Source organism: Scyliorhinus canicula, chromosome 18 (genome assembly GCF_902713615.1).
Source record: "Scyliorhinus canicula chromosome 18, sScyCan1.1, whole genome shotgun sequence".
NCBI lineage: Eukaryota > Metazoa > Chordata > Chondrichthyes > Carcharhiniformes > Scyliorhinidae > Scyliorhinus > Scyliorhinus canicula.
This window is the reverse complement of record NC_052163.1, coordinates 111,696,416-111,718,743: the sequence shown is the minus strand read 5'-3', so window position 1 is coordinate 111,718,743 and position 22,328 is coordinate 111,696,416. Positions and strand designations below refer to the sequence as shown.

General features: G+C 45.4%; 1 protein-coding gene across 1 annotated transcript in view; it reads right to left on the bottom strand.

Moving 5' to 3' along the window:
* Positions 1–22,328, bottom strand: part of ell (elongation factor RNA polymerase II) — a 172,709-nt gene that overhangs the window by 124,351 nt on the left and 26,030 nt on the right. The window lies entirely within an intron of this gene.

Here is a 22,328-nt window from a genome sequence, read left to right as displayed (position 1 = left end):
GGCTCCCATTCCTGATCACTAATAATAATCTTTAATAGTGTCACAAGTAGGCTTACATTAACACTGCAATGAAGTTACTGTGAAAAGCCCTTGTCACCACACTGCAGCGACTATTCGGGTACACTCAGGGAGAACTCAGAATGTCCAATTGATCTAACATAATGTCGTTCAGGACTTGTGGAAGGAAATCGGAGCACCCAGAGGAAACCCACGAAGACACAGGGAGAACATGCAGACTCCGCACAGACAGTGACCCAAGCTGGGAATCGAACCCAGGTCCCAGGCTCTGTGAAGCAACAGTGCTAACCACTATGCTGCCGTCATGCATCTGTGCACATTAAGCAAAAACAGAATCAACTAGTTTATAATACTAGTAACACTGATCCATGTCCTCTGGACAGCATATGCAAAATCCTAGTGCCAGAAGGAGGCCATTTAAAGTTTTTGGCTCAGTCGGAAAGAGCTAACCAAATAGTCCCACTCTCTTGCTCATTCCTCATAACACTGCTAGTTTTTTTGCTTTTCAAGAATGTATCCAATTCCCTTTTGAAAGTTCTTACTGAATCTGCTTTCACCGCCTTTTCAGGCCACATCTTCCGATCACAACTCCTCACTGAATAATAACATTTATGATCTCCCCGGTTCTTTTGCAAACTATCTTACATCTGGGTCATCTGGTTACCGGCCTTCCAGCCACTGGAAATATTTTCTCCTGATTAACTCTATCAAAACTACTGGGAGATCCCTGCCCCACCATTCCTCTTTCATAAGATGGAACAGGGCAGAGGGAATATTAACAACAAAAACTAGATAGGGAAGCATGTGATGATTACACAGAAGGACTGCCCCAAGGAAAATACCTCAGGGATAGAGTGAATATATGAATTAGAGCACAGTGGTTAGCACTGTTGCTTCACAGCACCAGGGACCCAGGTTCGATTCCTGGCTTAGGTCACTGTCTGTGCGGAGTCTGCACTTTCTCCCAGTGTCTGTGTGGGTTTCCTCTGGATGCTCCGGTTTCCTCCCACAAGTCCCAAAAGACTTGTTAGGTGAATTGGACATTCTGAATTCTCCCTCAATGCACCCGAACGGGCGCCGGAGTGGGGCTTTTCACAGTAAGTTCATTGAAGTGTTAATTTAAGCCTCCTTGTGACACTAATAAAAACACTTTGCTCTTCGAGCCTGCTCCACAGTGGGCCAACAAGTTGCCATTCCAACACTGCATTCTCCAAAAAACCCAAAGGGGTGGAAGCTACTGCAACTTATTTCTTCATGGTTAATAAGAAATGCTGATCTCATATTCTCGCCCTCAGTTTGGGAAAGGTGTATAATGACTCGAAACCAGTCAGGGTGTGTGACAGGATGTGCAGCAATTTGTTACAGCATCATTAAGGAGGGACATCACTCAACCAAAGATTTATTACATGACCCTTGCACCCCTGACCCTTACATCACACAGCAAAGTCAAATCTTACTCCCAGCAGCTTCAAGTGAAAACTAGCTGTTATGAATGATTGTAATGGCAATGAGATTAATTTATCAAATTTGAAGCTCACCTGACGGCTCAAAAAATTCAATAACTAAGCAGTGAACCAGAAATGGCGCCAGCTCAAACATTGCTCTTTGCTAGCTAGATTGGTGTGCAGATTCCATAATTGGTGTCAATGCCTTGGATTAGCCAGGATGAGGGGTTTGGTGCAGCATTTAAAATAGGAACAGTACATAGAATTTTACAGCTCAGAAACAGGCCATTCTGTTAAACAGAGCTATGCTCCATACTAGCCTCCTCCCCATTTATTCATCTCACCGTATTCCTTTCTCCCTCCTGTGCCTTGCTAGCTTTCCTTGAAATGGATCTATACTGAATTTGCAATTGGATTTAAATCACTAGTTTTGGTCTCCCTGACAATTGGAGGCAGGGTTGGGAATCAGAATATATATGCGTAAAACCTGGAAGTAAAGTCAGTGTGTTCTACTCTGCAATTTAAGATTAATTGCAGCAATGAATTGTGACTTCTGGGTTTAAAGTCTCCAAGTTATGGTGTGGGTGCGATGTGTACCCATATGCCATGGTCAGAGGTCCACTATGCAAAGGACCATTGCAGAAATGGAATATGGGGACACAGGAGATGTTTAGGATGCATTCACAAAGAACTGCCACATCCAGATTTACTGATGCTTCCCTGGAATTACAGATGGATCCAGGCAATGGCAGGAAAAAGCTTGCATCTGGAACAAAGGAGGGGTGATTAGAGGTGGCCGAGGAGCTGATCAAGAGCATTATACCCAGCCATGTGGTGCTGGAAGCTTCTTCATTCTCAAGCAAGACAGGAAAGTGGTATATTTGCTGAATTACCTACATTTTGGTGTAATCCTCTCATGCCAAACATAATCCAACGTGTCACTCCTCACACCCACTTAGGTTTCAGCCACACCCATTCCTTAATTCTCTATCCACTTCTTCACCATCCATGCATTCATCCACTGCTGTCACTGAACCAAGCCCATATGCAATGTGATGCATCTGTCATAGTCACCCTTGCTGGATGCACAGGTCTATTTTTTCACACCTTGTAGGTTCCAGTGGTACCTTGCATGCCTGAAGCCAAACACTGGAGCCAAGTTGCAATTGTGCTTCATTGTTCATTGCTTTTAAGCACGCACCCGTGTCCAATCTGCCTATTCAAACCACCCAAAGTTTTCCTCATTTACACTATTAAGCCAATTTTGTAATTTAACAAAATTTCTCATTTCACATTGGAGTCTTTGCGTTTCTGGAAAAGAGTGCAGGACATAAGAATAAGACCAAGCTGTCCCTCAAGCCTGTTCAGCTATTCAATAGCTGATCTATATCTCAACTCCATTTAGCCACCTTGGTTCCATGGCCCTGTATATCCTAACCCAAGAAAGATTGATCGAGCTCAGTTTTAAAATTAATTGACCCCCAGCATCAACAGTCTTTCTGGGAAGAGAGTTGCAGATTTTCACTCTCTTTCTATGACACCACTCCTGAAAAGGCCTGGTTCTAATTTTAAAGTTATGCCTCCTTGTGTGGTCAACTGTCCCACCAGAGGAAATAGTTTTCCTTATCAACTATAATAATTGCTATAATTATCTTAAACAACTTGATTAGATCACCTTTTAATCTTCACTCTCAAGGGAATACAAACCTGGTCAAAATAATCTATTCCCATAATTTAATTCTCATTTTCACTTCACCTTAGGCTATCTCTCGGGATCAAGGATGACTTGTTTCCACTCTGCTTCAATGGGTTCGGAAATGACTGATTATCTAATGCTTAATCTGCAATTTATCAAATGTGGAGCGGATGGTGCAAGAATTCATAAAATTTCCCACTCCTGCCGAGGGAAACAGGTATCAATCTTCCCGCTCCTACCGCTAAGGGGGATTCAGGACAGGGTAGTTTCCAAAGGGTGGGTAGGAGAAGGGAGCGTCTCTGACATTTACAAGGAACTTATGGGGTCAGAAAAGATGCAGACCGAGGAGCTGAAGCGCAAGTGGGGGAAGGAGCTGGGAGGATAGAGGATGGTCTATGGGCGGACGCATTGAGTAGAGTCAACGCATCCGCAACATGTGCCAGGCTCAGCCTGATACAATTCAAGGTCGTTGACCGGGTTCACATGACAGCGGCCCAGATGAGCAGATTCTTTGGGGTGGAAGACAGGTGTGCAAAATGTGCGGGAGGACCAGCGAACCACGTCCACATGCTCTGGACATGTCCGAAGCTTAGGGGATTTTGGCAGGGGTTTGCAGATGTCATGTCCACGGTGTTAAAAACAAGGGTGGCACTGAGTCCAGAGGCGGCGATGTTTGGGGTGTCGGAAGACCCCGGGAATCCAGGAGGAGAAAGAGGCAGAATTTCTGGCCTTTGCTTTCCTGGTAGCCCGGAGACGAATACTATTAGCTTGGAGGGACTCAAAGCCCCCCCAAGTCGGAGACCTGCCTATCGGACATGGTTAGCTTTCTCTGTTTGGAGAAAATCAAGTTCGCCTTGAGAGGGTCACTGTTAGGGTTCACCCGGAGGTGGCAACCGTTTGTCTACTTCTTTGCGGAAAATTAATCGTCAGCAGAATGGGGGGGGGGGGTTTAGTTTAGCTGAGAGTAAGGGGTTAATAAAGGTGGGACCTGTGAGGGAGGGAGACAGCTTTTGCACTATGTTTATAGTTTCATGTACAATGTTTACTTTGTTGTTGTTATAATACCAAAAATACCTCAATAAAATGTTTGTTTAAAAAAAAGAATTCATAACATTTACAGTGCAGAAGGAGGCCATTCAGCCCATCAAGTCTGCACCAGACCTTGAAAAAAACACCCTACTTAAGTCCATGCCTCCACCCTCTCCCATAACCCAGTAACCCCACCTAACCTTTTGGATACGAAGGGGCCATTTAGCATTACTAATCCACCTAACCTGCCCATCTTTGGACTGTGGGAGGAAACAGGAGCAGCCGGACGAAACCCTCACAGACACAAAGAGAAAGTGCAAACTCCACACAGACAGTTACCAGAGGCCAAAATTGAACCCTGGAGCTGTGATGCAGCAGTGCTAACCACTGTGCCACCGTGCCGCCCATGGTCAGGTAGATGGTTTCTTTGGAGTTTGTGCACTCTTTCTAATGCCTGGACCTGGCCCCCACATGTTGCTGACGAACATTCTCAATATGTTTAATGCCTTCCCCCATTTTCGTACATCACAAGACAAGGCTCCCCCAAAGCCCTGTTTTGTAGTTTGTTGTCAGTTGTTTTTCAGTCCCATGGCCTGTTCCAACACAACCCCACCCTTCCCCTACATGGCCACTTGTCCTTTCCTGTTCGATTGCTCCCATTAACACTTCCTGCTATCTCACCTTTTGCCAATAGCACTCTTCATCCTTTCATGGCACCATTAACGCTCCCGTTTGTCTGAAGTCCAAGATAAATTAGTCAATATCTCCTTTGCTCTGATCTATCCCTCTTCTTCTATTCTGCCCCTCCTCCGCCCCTTTCCAACCGTATAATTCTTTAGATTTCTACCTTTCTTCAATTCTGTAGGGGGGTAATTTAGACCCGAAACGTTAATTTGGTTTCTCTCCACAGATTCTGCCAGACCTGCTGAGTTTATCCAGCATTTTCTGCTTTTATTTCAGATTTCCAGCATCTCTCATGAGTCGGCAGGGATGTCTGACTTGTGTAGATGCTGCGTTGGACTGGAGTGGACCAGGTTAAGCCTTGGTGTGGCAGGACTTCTTACTAACTTCACCAAGGTTACTTTAAGAACATCCTGAAAGTATTTAAAACTGTTCTCCTAGGGGTCTCCTGCCACAACCACGCAGGTTGCTTCAGGTGTCTGGTATCAGGCATACAAACAACCTGTCCTGCCCAGCAGAGCTGGTTTGGAGTGTAGTGTCCTCAGTCCAATCATCTTCAGCAGCTTCATCAATGACCATCATTTCATCATAAAGTCAGAGGTGGGGCTGTTCGCTGATGATTGCACAATCTTCAGCACCATTCACAGCTCCTCAGATACAGAAGCAGCCAGAGTCCAAATGGCTGATGTTCCAATGCGCAATTTGCAGATTGTCAAATGTGGTGCAAAATCCAGGCTTGGGCTGACGAGTAATGCTGTCGCCACACAATAGCCAACCAACCAAAGAGGGTCAAACTATCACCCCATGACATTCAATGGTATTACCATAGCAGAATCCTGGGGATCACCATTGACCAGACTAGGGTCTGGGTCACAACTGACCTAGACCAGCCATATCAATACTGTGGCTACAAGAGCAAGTCAGAGGCTGGGAATCCTGCAGTAATTCATCTCCTGACTCCCAAAAGCCTGCCCACACTCTACAAGGCACAGGTCAAGACTGTGATGGAATACTCTCCACTTGTCTGGATGAGTGCAGCTCCAATAACACAAGAAACTTGACACCATCCAGGACAAAGCAGCCTGCTTGATTGGCACCTCATCCACAAACATTCACTCCCTCCGCCACTGGCAAACAGTGGCAGCCATGTCTATGATCTATAAGATGCACTGCAGGAACTCACCACCTTCCAAGCCCACAATATCTAACATCGAGAAGAACAAGAGCAGTAGACACATGGGAACACCATCCTGACTTGGAAATACATCACTGTTGCAAAATTCTGGAACTTTCTCCCTAACAGCACTGTGGGTATACCTACAGCTCAAGGACTGCAGTGGTTCAAGAAGGCAACTCACCACTACCTCAAAAGGGCAATTAGGGAATTCCAGAATTTTGACCTAGTGGCAGTGAAGGAACAGCGATATCTTTTCAAGCCAGGATGGTGAGTGACTTGGAAGGTGGTGTTCCCAGGTATCTGCTGCTCTTGTCCTTCTCGATGATAGTGTTTGTGGGTTTGGAAGGTGCTGCCTAAGGAAGCTTAGCGAGTTCCTGCAGTGCATTTTGTAGATGGTATACACAGCTGCTACTGTGCGTGGAGGGATTGAATGTTAGTGAGAGGGGTAACAATCAAGCAGGCTGCTTTATCAAGCAGCTGAAGATGGTTGGACCTAGGACATTACCTTAAGGAACGCTTGATGTTATGAACTGGAGCGGAGAAGATTGACCTCAACCACCTTTCTTTGTACCAGGTATGACTCCAACCAGTGGAGAGTCCTCCCCCTCCCCCACTGATTTTCATTGACTCCAGCTTTCCCAGAGCTTCTTGGTGCCATTCATATTCAGTCAAATGCTGCCTTGATATAATGTGAAGTCACTCTCATCTCACCATTCAGCTCTTTTGTCCATGTTTGAACCAAGGCTGTAATGAGCTCAGGAGCTGAGACCCTGGTGGAATCCAAACTGAGCATCTGTGAGCAGTTATTAGAACTTAGAACATACAGTGCAGAAGGGGGCCATTTGGCCCATCGTGTCTGCACCGACCCACTTAAGCCCTCACTTCCACCCTATCCCCGTAACCCAATAACCTCTCCTAATCTTTTTGGTCACTAAGGGCAATTTATCATGGCCAATCCACCTAAGCTGCACGTCTTTGGACTGTGGCAAAAAACCAGAGCACCTGAAGTAACCCACCCAGACACCAGGTGGAACATGCAGAGTCCGTGGGGGAGTGACTCAGCGAGGAATCGAACCTGGGACCCTGGCGCTGTGAAGCCACAGTGCTATCCACTTGTGCTACCATGCTGCCTGCGAATTGCTAAGCAAGTGCCAACTGATAGCATTATTGATGACCCCTTGCATCATTTTGCTGATGGATCGAGAGTAGACTGGTGGGGCGATAATTGGCCGGCTTGGACTTGCCCGGTTTCTGGTGTACAGGACTTACCTGGGCAATTTTCCATATTGCCAGGTAGTTGCCAGTGTTGTAGCTGTACTGGAACAGCTTGGTTAGGGGTGCTGCAGATTCTGGAGCACGTCTTCAGGATTATTGCTGGAATATTGTCAGGGCTTTCCAATATCCAATGCCTTTTGCCAATTCTTGATGTCACACGGAGTAAATCGAATTGGCTGAAGACCGACATCTGTGATGCTGGGCGTCTCTAGAGGCCAAGATGGGTCATCCACTCAGCACTTCAGGCTGAAGAGATTGTTGCAAATGCTTCAGCCATATCTTTTACACAGTGTGCTGGGCTCCTCCATCATGGAGGATGGGATATTGGTGGTGCCTCCTCCCCCAGTGAGTTGTTTAATTCTTGATTTTATAAATAGAGGCCGATAGTACAATAATATGGTTGTTTCACATCATAGAATACTGGTTAGATCCCACCTGAAGTACTGAGATTAACTACTGGGTATCATATTTTGGGAAAGTTGTCATAGCCTTGGAGAGTGTACCAAAATGGTGTCAGGAATAAGGGACTTCAGTTATGTACAGTGACTGGTGAAGCTGGGGATGTTCTCTTTAGAGCAAAGATGGTTACAAGCACAAGGGCGCCACAGTGATGTTAGCACTGTTGCCTCACAGCACCAGGGGTGCAGGTTCAATTCCGGCCTTGGGTAAGCGTGTGGAGTTTGCACATTCCCCCATTGTCTTTGTGGGTTTCCTCCAGCTGTTGCGGTTTCCTCCCACAATCCAAAGATGTGGATTGGCGATGCTAAATTTCCTCTTAGTGCCCAGGAATATGCAGGTTACATGGATTGGTAATCATCAATGCACGGGGTTACAGGGACAGAATGGGGCGTGCTAGGCAGAAGCTCTTTCGGAGGATCAGTGCAGGCTCAATGCGCTGAATGACCTCCTTCAGCACTGTAGGGATTCTATAAACACATAATAGGAGTAGATCATCGTTCCCCTGAAGCCTATTCCAGCATTCAATGTGAAACATGACTGGTCTTCTGCCCCAACTGCACATTTCTGCCTGTTCTGCATAACCTTTGATTGCCCAAGATGAAAAATCTATCCCAGCCATATTCAACAATGGAGCATCCATAACACTCTGGAGTAGAGAATTCAAATATTTCTCAAGCCTGAGTGAAGAACTCTCCCCTCATCACAGTCTTAAACTGATCGACCCCTTATCCTGAGACTTTGCCAGTGTTTTAGTATCCCCAATCAAGAAATGAAATATCAATCTTTCAGTAGCTACACAATCAACTCCCTTTATTCAAGATTCTCTCTTCATTTTCTAAACTCCAAATATAGGTCCAATTTATTGAGCCTTTCATTTTAGGACAATGCTCTCACATCCCAGAAACCAATCAAAGTATTGCCCCCAAGGCAAGGATATTTTCCTTAGATATGGTGACCAAGTTCTCAAAGTATGGTCTCACCAAAGTTCTGCACAACTATAATAAGACTTCCTCGTTGTACTCCAGTCCCCTTGCAACAAAGGCTAACATGCCTTTTGTCATCTTCATTGTTTACTGTACCTGTATGCTACTTTATGCATTCCTTGTACAAGTATACATACTGATAAGTGTCTCTGAATGTCCACATTTTTAGGTTGTTTGAAGGTTTTCACGCAGTAACATTAAGGAAGACAAATTTATACAGCCTATAAAACCTTCCTCTAAAAATGATAGGACTAGACATTTTAGACCATCATCTGGAGCAACAATTGGAACATCTCTGTTGATTATTCTTTTGTCTACAATGTACGTACCGTGTATGTTCCCTCGGCCGCAGAAAAATACTTTTCGGTACGCGTGACAATACATCAAATCAAATGTGAAAGAGATAGTTATATACAGTGGAGGATGGAAATATGGCAGGATCTTACTGCTGATTGGTCAGGCAACTGCATTTGTATTAGGTCAGTGTGTATTAACATTCTTGTTGCTGATTGGTCAGTAAGTTAACATTCTTGCTGCTGACTGTGTATAAGGGGGAAACAATCCTACATTGGTTATCAGCTTAATTCTTAGCACACTGAGGATTATCAAGTAAATGTTGCCCAATCGTGGAATTACACCTAAGGTTGGGCACTGTGTTTCGAGTTTTGCAAGCACGGGCTGGACCATGCTGTTTCATGCGATCCACCAGTCTTTGGGGTGTACAATCAAGCTTGCAGCAAGGTGGATTACACGTACTGGAAGCTACATATATTAATACACTGGGCCCTGTTCCTTGCAGACAGAAATAACATGTACAGACAGTCCCTGCTTCAGCTAAACAAGTGACAGCTTGACCAATCAGGGTCAAGCTGCCTTAAATTTAAAACAACGCTTGGCAATTAAATATCGATCATCATCCACTGGGGATTCCCCATAGCAATGCCGCTACCATGGTCAACTTGCCAACCAATCAGCAATCTCTTCTAATACAATATATGCTGTTTTCCCCTTATATTGGTATTCTTGCAAAGTGTTCTGATGAGTACAAGATGAAAAGCTTTGACATGTCTCTTTTTCAGCCATGCACAAGTTCAGCACAATGCAGCACAATGTTTATCACTCTGGGAGGGGTCGGGTTTTTGGCGGGAGTTTTCGGGGTCAGCAGAAGTTAGCTGACCCACGGAAGTACAATGGAGGACGGTTCGCGGCTAGGAGGGTTCCTAGCCTTGTGGGGGGGGGGGGGGTAAATACCGGATTGCTGCTGGCAGGGTCAGGAAGGAGCTGGTGTGGGCCGGGGGGACAGAGGTGAGGTGTTGTCGCCGTGGGGACTGGGTCGGGCGGGAGGTGCTGGCCAAGGGCGGGCAGTCGACGGGCTATGGCTAGTCGACGGGGGAGGGGGGCGGGACGCCCTCTGATCCGGTTGGTCACCTGGAATGAGAGAGGACTGAATGGGCCGGTGAAGCGGTCTAGGGTACTTGCTCATCTGAGGGGGCTAAAGGTAAATGTGGCAATGCTTCAGGAGACCCACCTGAAGGTGGCGGACCAGGTCCGTCTGAGGAAGGGGTGGGTGGGGCAGGTTTTCCACTCCAGGTTGGATGTGAAGAACCGGGGAGTGGCGATTCTGGTGGGGAAAAATGTGTCGTTTGAGGCATTTGAGGTGGTGGCGGATAAGTGGGGTAGGTTTGTTATGGTAAGGGGCAGGCTAGAGAGAGAGAAGGTGGTACTGGCTAGTGTGTATGCCCCAAATTGGGATGATGCGAGCTTTATGAGGCGTATGCTGGGACGTGTCCCAGAGATCTAGAGGCAGGAGGTCTGATTATGTGGGGGGGGGGGGAGACCCATGGAGGTTTATGAGGCCGAGGGAACGGGAGTACTCTTTCTTCTCCCATGTACATAGGATTTATTCTCGGATAGACATCTTCGTGGTGAGTAGGGGACTGATTCCGAGAGTGGAGGCCGCCAAATATTGCAATCTCCGACCACGCTCCGCATTGGATGGAGTTCGAGATGGGGGAGGTGCGGGACCAGCGCCCGTTGTGGCGGTTGGATGTGGGGTTCCTGGCGGAGGAGGAGGTGTGCAGGAGGGTCCGGGCAAGTATTGAAGGGTACCTCGAGGTGAATGATACGGGGGAGGTCCGGGTGGGGATGGTCTGGGAAGCCTTGAAGGCAGTGATTCGTGGGGAGTTGATATCCATCCGGGCACACAGGGAGAGGAGCGAGAGGGATAGACTGGTGGGGAAGATGCTGGAGGTAGATAGGAGGTACGCGGAGGCACCAGAGGAGGGATTGTTGGGGGAGAGGCGCAGCCTACAGGCTAAATTCGATTTGCTGACCACTAGAAAGGCGGAGGCACAGTGGAGGAAGGCACAAGGGGCAGTGTATGAACATGGTGAAAAGGCGAGTAGGATGCTGGCTCATCAGCTCCGCAAGCGGGATGCGGCTAGGGAAATTGCTGGAGTGAGAGATAAGAGTGGGAATGTGGTGCGGAAGGGGGTAGAGGTGAATAAGGTCTTCAAGGACTTTTACGGGGAACTGTACCGGTCGGAGCCAACGGTGGAGAGGAGGGGAATGGAGAGGTTTCTCGACGGGCTATCTTTCCCGAAGGTGCAGGAGGAGCAGGTGGAGGGGTTGGGGGTGCCGATTGAGCTGGAGGAGCTGGTTAAGGGGATCGGGCAGATGCAGTCAGGGAAGGCGCCGGGGCCGGATGGGTTCCCGGTGGAGTTTTATAAAAAGTTTGTGGACCTAGTGGGCCCCTTGCTAGTGCGGACACTTAATGAGGCGTGGGAAGGGGGGACTTTGCCCCCGACGATGTCGCGGGAGTTAATCTTAAAGAGGGATAAGGATCCCCAGCAGTGTGGTTCGTACAGGCCCATATCTCTCCTTAATGTGGATGCCAAGGTGCTGGCAAAGATCCTGGCCACCAGGGTAGAGGGCTGCGTGCCAGGGGTTGTACATGAGGACCAGACAGGTTTTGTTAAGGGAAGGCAGCTGAACATGAATTATTGCTTGGCTAAATGATGTTGAACCAACTTGTTAAACTTTGTGATGTGTTTGGTGCGGACTGTGCGGAATGCTTTCCAGAAAGAAATTGCATTCAATTCCTTATATTTGTTGAGGTTTTTGAGTTGTAATTTCCTTGGTTAATCTTCTATCTGGGAAATGTCTGCATTAAGGGTCTGAAGTTGATGTTTGGTGCAACTGATATGTTCTTTGATGAGTGTCGTACTTGCTAACTGAAAAATGATGTTCACATAGTGAAATCTGATAGTGCCAGGCCTTAAAGAATGGCATTAGAGTCACTACATTCCTGGAAGGAGTTAAGTTTATTGGTGAATTTTGCTTGTTTGATGAGATTTTGTTCCTGTTTCTGAATTTGTTGGCGAGTATGCTCCCTGTAGAGCTCAGTTAAATGTTGGAAGTTGTTTGAAGGTCTAACATTTAAAGGTTAAAAAATATTGAGTTTTTCTATTCTATATACCAAAGTGAATAATCACACTTCCCAACATTATACTCCTTCTAGCACCTAGTTGTCTACTCACTGAAGCACTGTCTCTCTTTGCAGCGTATGTGCTCTTTGCAGCTTCCATTCCCAATTAGTTCTGCATCATATATAAACTTAGATACAACTCAGTTTCTGTGTCTACGTTATTATAAGTTGCAAATGACTGCCCCAGTCCTTGTGGTACTCCATGAGTTACAGCCTGCCAATCTGATATGCCATTTATCCCAACCCTCTACTGCCTGTTCATTAACCAATCCGCCTTGCATGTTATGATTTCCACCCCCCGGGATTTGATATTGCATATAGGATTTGTTTCTACTGGCAACCTACTGGTGTGGTAACCAGACGACAAAGAATAACGGTGATTGGCAGAAGATTCAGAGGGTAACGAGGAGAACTTCTTTATGCACTCAGTCGACTATCAGAAATGGACTGTTTGAAAGGGAGGAGAAACAGATTTTTAAAAAAATTTAGAGTACCCAATTCTTTTTTTCCCAATTAAGGGGCAGTTAGTGTGGCCAATTCACCTACCCTGCAGGTCTTTCTGGGTTGTGGGGGTGAAGCCCACGCTGACATGGGGAGAATTTGCAAACTCCACAGGGACAAATGCGGAGCCAGGATCGAACCTGGGACCTCGGAGCCGTGAGGCAGCAGTGCTAACCACCGTGCCGCCCTGGGTGAAGCAGATTCAATGGTTCAATGGTAGGGATAGTTAGTTTGGACTTTTGCAGCTAACATATTTGGGATTAGGAATGAAAATATTTGTTTCAACATCATGACCTTATAAGTTAGACCTCTAAAATAATGAGCCACCATGTATTTGGTAACTCGTTAAAACTATATGTTTAAAGTTATATTACTACAGTAATTTATACCTTGGCTATTTTTGTAAAAATCGAAACTCTAACAGAAATGTCAGTTATAAACAACCCCCTCTGAAAATGCTCTAAAAGTCTATAAATAAAACTGAAAAACTCAATTGGTGAAAGCAGCAACAGTCATGTTCTGACCATCTGTGCTCCTGTCAGGTCTGACTGAAGGTATGAAAACACTATTAATATTCAGTAATAACACGCAAAATACCAGGTCTCCTATTCCTTTCGAATAGCCATTTACTCTAATTGCGCAGACACTGGCCGTGACAGGGTGGAAGGAGGGTGTTGAGCTTTGTGGCGTTCTTAAACTAAAACAGGGAGCCCCAACAAATAAAAAAGTTCAAGGCTGTGATACAAAATTCTTCCTGTAATTGTAATTTTGTGTTTTGAACGGAAATCAAACTGTTGGGGCCAGGCTTGCTCAGCAACAACACAATATGATGAGAGACATTGAGCAGACAGTTGAGCCAGGAAGTGGTACAGACGAGCCCTGGCTTGCATGGACTACATGTTTAAACTGGTCCATTGTGTCTAATACTAAAATGAATTCACAAACTGGAACACACATTGAAGCTTTGGAGTGACTTGTAATACAAGTTAAATGTGTTGCATATTCAAGAAGGCAGTGGAAAAAATATACAAATACATAATCGCGCATCAATGAGCTTCATATCTTTGTTGCCAATTTTCCTGACCTTATTCTACCTCAAAGGTTTAGATTTGCTCCTTGATGGGTTATGGATTCCACAGGTACTAATCTCAACTCAAGTGAGCATTCGTCACATAGCAGCCTGGATTGTGGAGCACATAATAACCACACCCAATCACACCCTTGAACGATGATCAATCACGTCTTGCAGCATGCATCACTTGAGAGCCAGTGGGAAAACTTGAATCATATTTTCTCTTCATAGTTCAGAAAGGTCAACTATGCCTTGCATGTGTTACCTTGGCTAAGGTCATCTAATGCAACACAAAACAGTTTTTAAACTTTTCACCTCGAGGAAAAGTGTCAAAGCACTTCACAGAAGTGCCATCAGATTAAAATGGGTACAAAGCCAAAACAGAAGGTAATGGGTGAAGTGTTGGCTAGTGTAGACTTGAGAGATGAACAGACACTTCCAACACTGATGAAGGTTCAACTCAATTTTATTAACTACTTCTAACTAACTAACACACGATGACTGTGGGTCTAAATGATGCTAACTTAAACTACAGACCTAAGCCTTGTCCGAACCAGTTGATTCTCTCAGCGTGTGGTGTGAGTCTGCTGGGCTGGATGAGTTCTTGTTGCACTGAAAGGCAGCACCCAGAATGAGCGGAAACCATGGTGCCCTCTGCCTTTATAGCGTGTGTATTCTAACTGGTGATTGGCTGCGGTGTTTGTACATGTTGATTGGTCCCTGTGTGTGTCCATCAGTGTGTGTCTGCACCATGATATACTGGTGTATGTTATGACAATGGGTATGAATAAAAGCTTGGTCCAAGAGATTTAGCGAGAGAATTACAGAGCTAGGGGTCTAGGTGGCCGCCAATGGTAGGATCAAGAGAGTGGGCACACAAGGTCAGAGATAAAGGAACACAGAGTGTATTAGGGCTTGGGGAGGTTACAGGAATAGGGATTTGAAGATGAAAATTGAGCAAATAAATTGTGGTTAGTAAGCAAATGAGTATTGGTGGTGGTGAGGATTCAGGTAAAACGATTTGGGTACACTAATGGTTATGTAGAGAATGGTCATGTGCAAATGGCTCAAAAACATATATGATGATTTCAGCACCAGATGTTCTGAGCCATGGGCAGAGACAGGTGATGTTATGGAGGTGGAAGTAAATGTTTGCAAAGGAGAGCCTAAAGAGTTGTCAGATCAGCCCTGGGTGAAATGAAATGAAATATCGAGTTTGCCAACAATAGTTTTGAACTTGCGATAATGGCCAAGAGGGGAGTATGGAGATTAAGGCAGGGGCATGGGTTTGGTCTTCTCAAAATTTAGTTGAATGAAGTGGTGGTTTTTGTTTCAGGGCTGGATGCTAGACAAACAGCAAACAAGACAGAGATAATGGAAGGACCAAGAGAAATGATGGGTTAACGAGAGCGGAGTGTTGTTAGCAAAGGGGTTGGGGGGGCAGGAGTAGAGGAACTAGGAGCCTCAGTCAGCATCAGAGGTAATATTTCTAGGACCTGCTGGAAACCCTCTGTCTGCAACTGGATGGATAGAAATGGAACCAGGTGCAGGCAGCCCTTCTCAACTCAACAATGGAGGAGAGGAAATGGAGAATAATGACTTCTGCTGTGCCAAAGACAGCAGATATCTCAAACCAATGGAAGTGATAGTTTACCACAAAACGTCAGAGGATATTATTTGCCATTTTGATTAGAACCATTTCAAAGCTGCGTGTAGATGAAATTATGATCGGGAAGGGTCAAACATGATTTTGTGGGAAAGGTGGACATGGATTAGGAAGCGGGTGGCATGGTGGCGCAGTGGTTAACACTGCTGCCTACAGCACTGAGGACCCGGGTTCGATCCCCGGATCACTGTCTGTGTTGAGTTTGCACATTCTCCCCGTGTCTACATGGGTTTCACCCCCACAACCCAAAGATGTGCAGGTTAGGTGGATTGGTCAGATTGCCCCTTAGTTGGAAAAAATAATTGGGTACTCAAATAAATAAATAGATTTGGAAGCGACATAATATTCAAGGATTTTGGAAAGATGACGAAGTTTGAAAATGGGGTGGTATCAACGAGAGATGGTGAAGGATGAGTTTTAAGAATGAAAGGTTTTGAAAGGGATAGGGGATTTTAACCAGGGACCTACTGGCTTGAATGTCTTTATGGCGTACCAGGAGATGCCTTCACACACTGACCATCAAGCAGTGAGGTACACTCCGGCTCTACACGTGTTCCATAGAATCCATAGATTACCCATCTATTGATAAATGGGCAGCTGTGTTCAAATACAAAATTTATTTACTCGAGGTACCAAAGGGCATCGGTTTGGTGCCCATAGAACCTGTACTCCAGTGAGAACCAGAGTCTCAGGAAAGGGTGCCAAAATGAAAAAATTTGTAAAAGCAAATCTAAACCAGTATAGGGAAAACAAGCTTCCATTTTCTTGCATCGTCATGACCCATCACACTGACTTTATTCAAACTACAGATATTACATTTCTTTCTATGGTGTAACCAAACCACTTCCTGATTTAATTTGACTTCTTTGTAAACGTGGTGCTGTCCTGCACTAGGATCTTTGGCCCTTTACCTGGATTGTTCAATTTTTTAAAAAGTCAAATTGATTTTCAAGGAGTAGCGAAGTTGTGGTTCTGGCAGGCTTAGGGTAATCAAACCACAAGAAACAAAAGTTCTAATAATCTAGACCTTGCTAGCTAATCAAAGCACCAGCAGGTTCAATGGAGACATATACCTGTTAACTGAAAAAAATGTGCTGGGTTTCAAGGAGAAGGCAGAGGAATGGCAATAGGTGAATGGCACATTTGGCGAGCCAGTGCATACATGATGGGCTGCAAGGTCTCCTTCGGTGCTGTAACCATTCTGTGAGTTAGCTTCCTTGTTTCACAATTACTAAATTTACAAAAGCTTTTCTTCTGAAACAAGCTGAGTATACAAGCAGCGATGTTGTGAGGGGTATTCAACTCCATGGCAATACTGTTCGACAGCTGCAGTAACATATCACATTATTTGCTGCGAAAGGTTTGAAGACCGGTTAGTATTGTACACATTGGGGAATCCTTCAAAGGGATCATTGTCAGTTACAAAATACTGTACTACTGAGTTGCCTGTGAAAGGCAAGACAGTGAGATGAAGGAGTTGAGCACATTCACACAGCCATGATAACCCAACATGGGACAGTACACAGAATGCAAAAATACTCAGCTCTTGCACAATATCAAGTGGATGAGTCACCTCCAAGAGTCATCACAGGAAAAGATGACGGAAACCAAAGAAGAAGCTCACTGGAAAAGGAATTGAAAGTTTCTTAAAGTCTTAGCGTATAGGGATACTGAACAGCTTTAAGCCACATAGACCAGGCACCCATCTTGCCTTGAGTTTGCTATCATCAGTTCCAATGCTACAATTGGCCTCTGTGCTCCACACTTAGACGGGGAGGACAAATGAAGGGGCCAAGGAGAGGAAGGAAGGGGAGATGAGGCACACAACTCTCTCTCTCTCTCTCTCTCTCCCCCCCCCCCCCCCCCCCCCCGCATCACTCACAACTGAAGTTCGCTCCCCCCCCCCCCCCCCAACTGCTCAACAACTCTCATACTCTCCAAATATTCACTCCAAGGTCTGTGGCACGGAGGTTGAGTCACACTGGGAAAAAAACACTATTCTAGGTGGTGGCAGTCAAGTGTTTGTGCTCTGGAGTTATCTATTACTAACATATGGAGGAATTGTTTTTTCAGTCAGATATGATTCTCCATACTGGAGAACTAATGCCAACTTTTAATTCAGAAATTCAGTTGATGGGTCAAGGTCCACGTGCTGTACATGATAGGTTAGCTGACTTGGGTTTTAACAATCTGTCCATTGTTGGAGGAAGGGAACACTGAGGAAGGCACAGTCAACTAGTTGTAAGATTTTGGTATCAAAGGGATACGATACAACAGATCTCCAACCGTCCATTAGTAACTTTCTGGTTGATTTTACGATGGTCACTGTTACCCTGCGTTATAGTCCGTGAGCAGGTTATTGCTGACTAAGTGCTGTTTGAGAGCAATGTTGATGACCCCTTCCATCACTTTACTGATGATCAAGAGTAGACTAATGGAACGCTAAAAGGCTGGAATGGATTTGTCCTGTTTCTGTTGTACAGGATGTACCCTGTTGTGATGAACAAAGGAATTATTTATATAGATTGCATTGTGCCTGTTGCAGCAATGGTATTAAAACTTAGGTATACAGATTATATGTCTGCTAAAGCTGTGATTAAGGGGTTAACACTAGGAAGGCTGTGATGTCACTCATGGGAGGAGCTGGGTTTGTTTTTAGTTTCATTTTTCAGCCCTGCCCTGTGTCTGTTGCTTTTAGTTTCATTTTTGGAGTTGTGCTCTGATTTCTGAGGAATGGTATAGGTTTCGCAGACTGACTTCTGAAAGCTTCGCCCAAGGACTTTGTGAATAACTCTGTAAACGACTGAGTGTTAACTGTATTAATATGTGGCATTTGACCCGAGTGTGACTGTAGATTTAGCTTAAAAATTAAATTTTAGAGGTAGTTGGGAAAGTAAATTTAAAGCCCTTTTTAAAATTAAGTCTTTAACTGTTAATTGAAAGGCTGTTTCCTCCCTTAGATGTGAATGTTAATCCTGTGTTAATGATAAAGTTTGTTTTAACATGAAAAATCCCTTAATTAAGTAAGGATCCTGGAGAGAAGTACTTTCCTCACAATTTAAAAATTGAAAAATTGTTGGGGTCTCATCTAATTTCCTAATACAAATTAGGGTCTGGTCTGGGTACCATAATACTGGGCAATTTCCCACATTGTCGGGTAGATGCCAGTGTTGTAATTGCACTGGAATAGCTTGGCCAGCGGCATGACAAGTTCTGGAGCACAAGTGGACAGCATGGCGGCACAGTGGTTAGCACTGCTGCCTCACCACCAGGGACCAGATACAATTCCGGCCTTGGGTGATTGTGCGGAGTTTGCACGTTCGGAGTCTGCACGTTCTCACCGTATCTGGGTGGGTTTCCTCCGGGTTTCTTCCCACAGTCAAATGTGCATTAGGTAGATTGGCCATGCTAAATTGTCTCTTGGTGTTCAGGATTGTGTGGGTTAGGTGGGGTTACAGAGTTGCAAGGATATGACGGGATTAGGGTGCTCTTTCAGAGCGACGGTGTTGACTCGATGAGCCGAATGGCCTCCTTCTGCACCGTAAGGATTCTATGATTCGAAGTCTTCAATATTGTTGCTGGAATATTATCAGGAGCCAGAGCCTTTGCAATATCCAGTGCCTTTATCCAACTCTTGATATTACATGGAGTGAACTGCTTTGGCAGAAGACTGACTTCTGTGTAGCTGGAGACCTCCAGAAGCCACCAAAATGGATCATGTACTCAAAACCTCTGGCTGAAGATGGTTGCGAGTGCTTTAGCCTTATCTTTTGCATTGTTGTGTTTGGCTCCTCCATCATTGAGGATGAGGATGTTTGTGGAGCCTCCTCCTTCAGTGTCATTTAATGTCGACTGCCGTTCACAGCTGGATGTAGCAGCACTGCAGAGCCAAAATCTGATCCGTTGGTTGTGGAATTGCATCGCTCTGTCCATCACTTGCTGCTCCTGATGTCTGGCATGCAAGTAGTCCTGTGTTGTTACTTCACCAGGTTGACACCTCATATTTATGTATGCCTAGTGTTGCTCCTGGCATGCCCTTCTACCTCTTCATTGAACCACGGCTGATCCCCTGGCTCACTGGTAATGGTAGAGTGGGGGATTTGCTGGGCCAAAAGGTTACAGATTGTGGTTGAGCACAATTCTGCTGCTGCTGATGGCCCACAGCGCCTCCTGGATGCCCAGTCTTGTGTTGTTAGATCTATTTGAAGTTTACCCATTTAACACGGTGGTAGTGCCACACAGCACGATGGAGGGTATATTCAATGTGAATATGGGACTTTGTCTCCATAAGGACTGTGCTGTGGTCACTCCGACCGATAGTGTCATGGACCGATGCATCTGTAGCAGACAGGTTGGTAAGGACAAGGTCAAATATGTTTTCCCCTCACCACCTGCCGCAAACCCAGTCTAGCAGCTGTAACCTTTATGATCCGACTGGTTCAGTCTGTGGTGGAGCAATCGAGCCACTTTTGGTGATGGAAATTTGAAGTACCTCACTCAGAGTACATTCTGCACCGATCACCCTCAGTGCTTCCTCCAAAGTGGTTTTCACATGGTGGAATGTTGATTCATTAGCTGTGGGGGAGGCACAGTATGCAGTAATGAGCAGGAAGTTTCCTTGCCCTTGTTTGATCTGGTGCCATGAGACTTCATGGGTTCCAGAGTCAATGCCAAGGACTCCTGGGGTATGCCACTTTGCCACACATTTGCTGGGTCTGTCCTATTGGTGGGACAGTATATGCCAAGGAATCGTGATGGTGGTGTCTAGCTAGGACATTATCTGTAAGGTATGATCGTGACTATATCAAGCCTGTGAGATAGCGCTTGACTCTTCTGTGAGATAGCGCTCCCAATTTTGGCACAAACTACCAGATGTTAGTGAGGAGGACTTTGCAGGGTCGACAGGGCTGGATTTGCCGTAGTCATTTCCGGTACCTGGATCGATGTCGGGTGGTCCATCCAGTTTCATTTTTTTTTGTTTTCTTTGTAGCGGTTAGATACAACTAAGTGGCTTGCTGGGCAAGTTCAGAGGACATCTAGGAGTCAACCACATTGCTGTGGGCCTGGAGTCAGTAGGCCAGACCAGGTAAGGACGGCAGGTATTCCTCCCTAGAAGACATTAGTGAACCAGATGGGTTTTTATGATAATGGACAATAGTTTCATGTATTGGACTTTTAATTCCAGATGTTTTTATTGAATTTAAATTCCACCACCTGGAATTCCACCAATCTCACCCATCACAGCTGTAATAAGTTCCATAGAATCCCTACTGTGCAGAAGGAGGCCATTTGGCTCATTGAGTCTGCACCGACCCTCTGAAAGAGCACTCTACCTAGACCCACTCCCCCACAGGAAGAACATGCAATCCATACACAGACAGTCATCACTTCCCACCCTCCCAAAGGCTGGGATTGAACCCGGGCGCTGAGAGACAGCAGTACTAACCACTTTGCCACCGTGCCGACTTGACTGTTTTTTAAAATTTAGAGTACCCATTTCATTTATTCCAATTAAGGGGCAATTTAGCATGGCCAAAAACCTACCATGCACATCGTTTTGGCTTGTGGGGGTGAATCCCACGCAAAACACGGGGAGAATGTGCAAACTCCACACGGACAGTGACCTAGAGCCGGGATCGAACCTGGGACCTCGATGCCGTGAGGCAGCAGTGCTAACCACTGCACCACTGTGCTGCCCACCAACCTGAATTTTAACTGCATTATCTTTGAATCGCATTCTGTCCCAGTGATTATCTTAAAGAGCTGCTCAATGAAATGCCTGATTTTCAATCCTCGTTTAACAGAACAGAGATTGGTCAGCAGTACAACTCTCAAATTTAACATTTATTGCTTGGGGTGGGAGCCAGTAATATTTGTACTGTGAAGTAACAAGAGCTAGCCCACAGCTACTTGCACATTTTCAGATCTTAACCTATGATTCAGATATCCCTCTGCCTTATCGTTACAGTTGTCTCTTTAAATAAGATATTTCTTAACTTACTTATAGCAAAACGTTATTCACCTTTTACTCTGTTCGAGGAACAGTTGTAGATTGCTCCAGAGACCCAGGTTCTTGGGTGACCATCTGTATGGAGTTTGCACTTTCTCCCCGTGTCTACGTGGGTTTCCTCCGGGTGTTCCGATTTGCTCCCACAGTCCAAAGATGAGCGGGTTAGGTGGATTGGCCATGCTAAATTGCCCCTTGGTGTCCAAAAAGGTTAGATAGGGTTACGGAGTTATGGGGATAGGGTGGAGGTGTGGGCTTAAGTTGAGTGCTCTTTCTGAGGACCAGTGCAGACTCGATAGGCCAATTGGCCTCCTTCTTTACTGTAAATTCTATGAGTGCAGTGCTGTTATGTTCCTAATCTAATAATCTCGACTAATAGTGTAAACCCCACTCTGTGAATTTCAAAGCGAGAATAGAAAAGCTTTAAAATATGCCAGTGTAAATTCTCTAGGCCATTAAAGTCCCAACTTAATAATAATAACCTTTCTTGTCACAAGTAGGCTTACACTAACACTTCAGTGAAGTTACTGTGAAAAGCCCCTAGTCGCCACATTCCTGCACCTGTTCAGGTACACAAGAGGGAGGATTCAGAATGTCCAATTCACCTAACGAGGACGTCTTTCGGGACTTGTGGGAGGAAATCAGAGCACCCGGAGGAAACCCACGCAGACACAGGGAGAATGTACAGACTCCACACAGACAGTGACCCAAGCGGGAATCGAATTTGGGACCCTGGCGTTGTGAAGTAACAGTGCTAACCACTATGCTATCATGCTGCCCATGTGGGTAATGTGGAAACTTCATTTCAACATTAGCAGCTGTCTTTTAATTG